Source organism: Myotis brandtii, unplaced genomic scaffold (genome assembly GCF_000412655.1).
Source record: "Myotis brandtii unplaced genomic scaffold, ASM41265v1 scaffold131, whole genome shotgun sequence".
Classification (NCBI taxonomy): Eukaryota; Metazoa; Chordata; class Mammalia; order Chiroptera; family Vespertilionidae; genus Myotis; species Myotis brandtii.
Genome location: NW_005354632.1, coordinates 2,274,469 through 2,279,630, shown reverse-complemented (window position 1 = coordinate 2,279,630; position 5,162 = coordinate 2,274,469). Strand labels below are relative to the sequence as shown.

At 47.8% G+C, this 5,162-nt stretch overlaps 1 protein-coding gene across 2 annotated transcripts in view; it reads right to left on the bottom strand.

Moving 5' to 3' along the window:
• BCL2L15 (BCL2-like 15) overlaps positions 1-838 on the bottom strand; it is an 8,667-nt gene extending 7,829 nt beyond the window's left edge. Inside the window, exon 1 of one of the 2 annotated variants that reach the window (XM_005859984.2) lies at positions 565-838. The gene's annotated coding sequence lies outside the window, so the exon portion shown is untranslated. The remainder of the gene's footprint in view (positions 1-564) is intronic. The other variant, XM_014534572.1, reaches the window with a different exon arrangement.
• Between the last annotated feature and the right edge of the window lie 4,324 nt (positions 839-5,162).

The window sequence follows — 5,162 nt, the reverse complement described above, 5'->3', positions numbered from 1 at the left end:
TGACTGGCAGTGGCTGCAACAGTGCGGTGATGGGGCTGGTGCCTTCCCCTGATCAGCCCGGTCGACTCTCACAAAGGGAGGCCAGACTGTGGCTTAGGCCCACTCCCCAAGGGGAGCAGGGAGCAGGTAGTAGGACATCCCCTAGGGCTCCCAGTATGTGATAGGGGGCAACCTGGGCTGAGGGAACTCCCCAGTGCACAAATTTTTGTGCACCGGGCCCCTAGTCCTATATAATAAAAGGCTAATATGCAAATTGTCCCCTCGACCGGGAGTTCAACCAGGGGGTGGGGCTGGCCAGCCAACCAGCCAACTGCATGAGGCCCCTCCCCCCAGCTGACCTCGCCCCTGATTGGCCCCACCCCCACCTTAATCAGGGCAGGCTGGCCAGACCCCACCCATGCACGAATTCGTGTACCGGGCCTCTAGTCTTCTATAATGAATATTGTGAGGCTATAAAAGCAGAGTATACACTCTCCTGGGCAATGTGAAATCAACCTTCTTCTTTTTTTAATTTCTTTTTGGGCCTCTGAAATCATCCCCACACCCTACCCCCAGCCCACATACCTTTTACTCTTGCATTTCTAATACTGGACTCCTAATTAATACTGAAAAATGAAGCCAGGTTTTTTTCAGTATCACTTGCTTTTTTTGCCACTCTGACCACAATTTACATTGTTCTCCCGAAAGCCTCTTCTCATTATATCATTTCACTGGCTCAAAGTCCAGGATCTTGTTATGTGCACATAACAGGTCCACACGTGGATAAGAATCCTTGGATACAATTCCTCTCAAGGTGGAAACCTATAACGAAGAAAATAAGTTATTTTTCTTCCCCAAACACCCAATATATGAGCAAGGGATAGAAAAAGTGTAACAGAACTCCCATTCAAAAGGGAGGGTGGAGTGGAGGCATATAACAATCACTGGTCCACAGCAATAAAATTATGGTCAGAAACTATGTAGATTGCCTCTGCCATGTTCCAAAGCAGCATTGTCATTACATGTGTTACATTCTATTTACCAACTAAGACAGACATTTGAAGACCATTTTTTCTAAAAAGTACAGTATCAACTACCCCCTCTAGTTTTTTAAAATAAACATCTAACATATCATCAAACCATATGTCTGCAGAGGCTTCTAGGGGGAAGAAATATTAAATAACTACATGATATGCATGGTTTAGTGGTTTTGCTTATAAATTAGTAAAACCAGGCTACAGTTCAATCAGCTCTTCATTGAGATCATCTTAAAATTACACTTTTCAAAAGCAACAGGTTCATATTCTACTGTGCCCCTTACATGACAAAAAAGCAACCAATAGTTGGGATTTCTTCAGTAACATTTATTCAATTGCTGAGCCATACCTAATTTTCTTTTAAAAAAATCTTTATTGTTGCGAGTATTACAGATGTCCTTCCCCACCCCCATTGCCCTCTCCACCCAGTTCCTGCCCCACCCCAGGGCTTCACCACCCTACTGTGTCCATAGATCTTTGGTTAATCTTTTCCCATCCTCTCCTCCCCCCTTCCCTCTGAGATTCGTCAGTCTGTTCCATGCTTCCATGCCTCTGATTGTTTTATTCACCAGTTTATTTAATTAGATTTCTTGTTTGCTTATTTTGATTTTTAGATTCCATTGTTGATAGATATGTATTTGTTGCCATTTTATTGTTCATATTTTTAATCTCTCCTCCTCCTCCTTCTTCAATAATATCCTTCAACATTTCATATAATACTAGTTTGGTGGTGATGAACTCCTTTAGCTTTTTCTTGTTTGTGAAGCTCTTTATCTGACCCTCAATTCTAAATGAGAGCTTGGCTGGATAGAGTAATCTTGGTTGAAGGTCCTTACTATTCACCACTTTGAATATTTCTTGCCACTCCCTTTTGGCCTGTGAAGTTTCTGTTGAGAAATCAGCTGATAGTTGTATGGGCGCTCCCTCGGAGGTAACTAACTGCTTTTTTCTTGCTGCTTTTAAGATTCTCGCTTTGTAACCCTTAGCATTTTAATTATGGTATGTCTTGGTGTGAGCCTCTTTGGGCTCCTTTTGTTTGGGACTCTTCTGTGCTTCCTGGACTTGTAAGTCTATTTCTTTTACCATGTAGGTAAAGTTTTCTGTCATTATTTCAAATAGGTTTTCAATATCTTGCTCTCTCTCTTCTGGCGACCCCATAATGCGACTGTTGGTATGCCTGAAGTTGTCCCAGAGGCTCCTTACACCTTCTTCATATTTTTGGATTCTTTTTGCTCTTCTGATTGGGTGTTTTTTGCTTCCTCATATTAAAAAACATTGATTTCTCAGAATCCTCTCCTCTACTGCTGAATCCTTGTAAATTGCTATTTAAGTTAGTGTAAGCTTAATTTCTGACTGGAACTTTTTTATGTCTTTGACATTCTCACTAAGATCCTTGAAAGTCTCATCAAGATCCTTGAGTAACCTTATAACCATGGTTTTGAACTCTGTGTCCAGTTTGCTTGCTTCCTTTTCTTTCATTTGTGACATGTTTCTTTGTCTCTGCATTTTTGCTGCTTCCTTGTGTTTGTTTCTATGTATTAGTTTCTACGTACTATGTCTCCTGGAATTGGGAGAGTGGCCTTGTATAGTAGGTGTCCTGTAGGGCCCAGTGGCTCAGCCTCCCCAGTCACCTGAGCTGGGCAGTTTAGGCATGCCCCTGTGTGGGCTGTGTACACAGTCTTAAAGTTGAGCCTTGATTGCTGTTGGTGTCACTGGGAAGAATTGACCTCCAGGCCAATTGGCTGTGAGGACCAGCTGCGGCTACAGTGGGGGAATACTGCTGTGCAAGAGGCGAGGCCCAGCTGTGAAGCAAGGCAAACTGGTGTTAGTGCTGGGCCTTGGGCCTTTTATTTATGGGTTTGAAGCATGCTGTCACCAGAGGTAGTTTGTCTGAGAGATTTTAGCAAAGTCTGAGGCCTGAGCCAGAACAGGCCATTCACATAGAAAAGCTGCTGCAAATGGCTTGGGTGGGGCTGTAGATTGGACAGGGTGCGGTCTCAGGGAATCCCCAGGGTGGAACAAACAGTGTGGGCAGGCTGATTGAGACTCAGCTATGGCTCCCAGTCAGCCCTGTGACAGGGGAGGTCCCAGCATAGGAACAATGACCCTTTCGAGCACCCGTCTGGTGGAAAGCCACTCCTGAGTTCCTGCCCCAATTCCAGACAGTCCAGTTCCTCCCCATATGTGTCTGGGTCCCCAAGAGCTACTCAAGTGCTGGAGCTCAGAGGCATCAAGTCCAAGCACGTTTGTGCGCTGGCCCTTTAAAAGGAACAGCTGCATCTCCAGCAGCCTCTGTGTGTCTGTCACAATCCCTGCTGGTGTTTACAGCCTGTAGTTATGGTGATTTCTCTTCCCAGCTCTGGAACCCTGGGCTGGGGGTCTAGTGTGGGGCTGAGACCCCTTGTTCCTCAGGGGCAGCCTCTGCAGAGACAATCTCCCTCCCAATTAAAAAAGCAGCACATGCCCAGCTAGCATGGCTCAGTGGTTGAGCACTGACCTCTGAACCAGGAGGTCATAGTTCAATTCCCAGTCAGGGCACATGTCCGGGTTGTGGGCTTGAACCCCAATAGGGAGCGTGCAGGAGGCAGGCGATCAATGTTTCTCTCTCATCATTGATATTTCTCTCTTTCTCCCCTCTCATTTCCTGAGATCAATAAAAATATATTTTTAAAAAATCAGTTTGTAACCTTTCTTCCCCAGAAGTTAATGGCATCGAGGGGAGTTGCTTCACTGGCCCAGGACAGTTCTAGAGGTTTGTACATGCTTTGAGCTCCTTGGCTGTGAGATGAATGGATGTGCCGAATCCCTGAGCCCGAAGGACAACACCATTCCCAAAAGCAGAGCACGGCCTCCAGCATCTACAGGACCTGGAGCCTGAGTTCCTTCAGCTGGTATCGCTCTATACATGGCTGAAAAGGCAGGGCAAATTCAATGCCTGGACTGCTGAGAGGAACTCTGCCTTCGAGTGCTGGGCTCCTAGAAGCGAGTGACAGACATCATCATGCAGGGGGCCCGAAATGTTGGCCACATCCCGAGTGTGGCAGCCTACAAGGTGGACCACAGTAATGAGTGTGTGAACAGGACTGAGTATAGGAACCAGGGGCTGTAGACAGCAAGGTCTTCCCAGGCAACTAGGACAATTATTCCCACAAGAACATTTGAGATGCCCTTCTTGGCTTGCTTTTTGCGCATCCTGCCCATACATAGCCTGGCACAACCACTCTGCATGTGGAGCTGCTGGGCTGTTAGAAGGCCCCGCTAAAGTGACCAGGGCAGCCATGGGACACCTGCCCCTTCCCTGGTCCTCCTGACCTTCTGCCTCCTCCACCAACCCCGACAATTATTCCCACAAGAACATTTGAGATGCCCTTCTTGGCTTGCTTTTTGCGCATCCTGCCCATACATAGCCTGGCACAACCACTCTGCATGTGGAGCTGCTGGGCTGTTAGTAGGCCCCGCTAAAGTGACCAGGGCAGCCATGGGACACCTGCCCCTTCCCTGGTCCTCCTGACCTTCTGCCTCCTCCACCAACCAGTTTGTAAAAAATCAGTTTCTTCCTGATTATAGTGACAGGGGTGGGAGGGGCATGGGTTGGGTTCAGTTACCTCCGCCTCTCTCCATCCTCCTCACCCCTCACCTTCCACATGCCCCACCTCCCACCTCTCCCCAGTGCCCAGCACTCATTCCATCCCATTTTCTTAGGTGTGTGGGAGTTGAATAGGTCTGGATGTTCAGGGAAGAGCCAAGTCGGAGGTGTAGGTTACTGGCACTTTTCCAGACCCACAATTCCAGCCTGTGTGTCCTCCAGAGGCCGCCCCCCACACCCCATGTTCCCATGGCCCTGGAGGAAGGCCCTGAGGCGCCAGGCTGGAGATAAGTCTCCTGACCCTCAGCCCTGAGGCATGATGCTGCCACTGCCACAGCTGCCACTTAGACCTCTGATACTCCCCCCTTATCTCCTTGGAGACCCCTCTTGACACTTGTGAGACAGCCTAGAAAGAGACAGAGGGAGTGGGATGGGTCTGTGGAGACTGGAGGATGTGGGTGGGCATGGGAGGCCCTGAGTGCTCTGGCTCTTCACTGGAGAATGCACAGGCAGCTTCCAAAATACATTTATATCACTTAAAAAAAAAAGGTGAGGCAGAG